Below are 1,898 nucleotides of genomic sequence, written 5' to 3'. Positions count from 1 at the left end.
AACATAAATTCCCACTTATCTGGGCAAACTCTGAACATGCCCCTCATGCCTCATAAAATAAAGATGCCAAAAATAGGATGTGGTTTTTTTCCTCCACCCTGCTTACCGGCCCAGTGCTGTCTGAAGATATTTTCTGGCTGATGAACACCTACCTAAGGAGAATGCACAGCCCGGTAAGTAATAGTAGCTGTATGAGCTGATGCATGAACATCATTGTGACCTTTGACCTTTTACCATAGTGTCTGAATGAAAAATACATGAATGAAAATACAGATATACTTACCTGGCAGTGCAGACACCTTAATCATTAAGGAGGTTCACCCAGGGAGAGGCTCAGCTGCTGCACTCTGGCTGTGCTGACTGTTGCAAATTCTCCAAATGTGGCAATCTCCACTGCATCATTTGTGGTAGTCAGAGCATAAAAAGAGATTTCAGGAGTGTGCTTAACTACTCATTTTACTGCTAGTGTTGATGAGTTTGTATGAAGTGAGGTTGTTCTCTAAACTCAGCTTCTAAACTGAACTAGTCACTGGTCAGTGAGAAAAACAGAGAAAAGAGGAGGGGGAGACCCATTATTCACCTGTGATGCTGACCAGCTGTGTTGAAGCGCTAAGAGACTTGGAGAAGAAGACCCCTAGAAGACCAGAGTGACACCCGATGGATTCTGATCTTTTGTTTACCACAAAAAAGTCTGAGCCTCTCCCCCCTCCCTTCTCCCCCTCATTGCTAGGCATCTCAGGGGGGAGGAAGCCTGGGAAACTATGACTTCACTGTTTTTCAGGCACAAAGATCCATTGTGAAGCATGTTCAGTATTTCACTCTAAAGAGCCAGAGTGGGAGCCACTGCTAGTCTCCACACCAAACTGAGGCACAAGAAAAACAATGTCCACACCCAGGGATTCTGTCTGGGCCTTGTCAGAGAAACAGAATTAGAATCATACTGTAAGAGAGAGAAATAATGAATATAATATAACACTTTGGTATTTGAAACCTTACGTTGAGGTTAATTTCTGTGGTGCTGTGGTGTTTCTCTGTAGATACTTTCTTTAATATGCTACATAATTTGCATTTCATACGAAAAACAACTATTACAACTAACGTTATACAAACTGGATACGAAAAAGTGGTGTCTCTTTACAAATGCAGCAAATTATCTCTGCTTGGGAATATTCCCCCCAAAAAACTATAAGTGTAAAATCCAGCAATATTCCACCTTGGGATCAGTAGCTAAATGAATGATACATTTCGTACATATTATACCACTGGGAGAAAGGAGAGTGTAATCATCTGTTGAAGTAAAGAGGTAGGAGTGAGAGAGTGTGAATACCCAACTTGACCTTTGACTGCTGGAGGTCAGAAGTCAGGGCTCATCAGAGATATGAGATTGCAGAGAGGGGGATAAGCTTCCAGGAGGGATCAATCATTTTCCTCTCATTTCATCTCCTCTCGCTCGCTCATTTAATCCATCCAGGGATGGCTTTGCATGGACATTATAGCCTTTCATATTACCAATAATCCCTGAGAAATGACTAAGGCGCTGTACACTCCCAGGCTCAGAGGAATCCCTAATGAGAGCTATATACAGTACTTTCTCCAGTGTAGGATTTGTTTCCTCACAGTCCATAAACATTGTTACCCACAATAGACATGTCATACCTGAATGGAAAATAAAATGAGTCATGTCACTTTCTGTCTATTGATTCGATGCGGTGGGTGCCAGCGTTGGGTTGCATTCGCTTCATATTGATTAAGTTTAGATTCTCTCTCAGTTCACCAAAATGACATTTTCTCGAAGGTCTGCCCTTTACAGTGACAAGAAATATGCATGAGATGACTGCTGACATAGCTGATATCTTTGGTGAAAAATGAAAAATCCATGCCAAATAATTACTATAAAA

The 1,898-nt window shown here is 41.6% G+C and overlaps 1 non-coding gene across 1 annotated transcript; it reads left to right on the top strand.

Moving 5' to 3' along the window:
* Positions 1-275: 275 nt before the first annotated feature.
* LOC124004423 lies at positions 276-436 on the top strand. The gene has a single exon (XR_006833409.1). It is a non-coding gene; the product is annotated as a U1 spliceosomal RNA (small nuclear RNA).
* Positions 437-1,898: the final 1,462 nt, after the last annotated feature.

This window comes from Oncorhynchus gorbuscha, linkage group LG18 (assembly GCF_021184085.1).
Source record: "Oncorhynchus gorbuscha isolate QuinsamMale2020 ecotype Even-year linkage group LG18, OgorEven_v1.0, whole genome shotgun sequence".
Lineage (NCBI taxonomy): Eukaryota > Metazoa > Chordata > Actinopteri > Salmoniformes > Salmonidae > Oncorhynchus > Oncorhynchus gorbuscha.
This window is presented reverse-complemented; position numbering and strand designations above follow the sequence as displayed.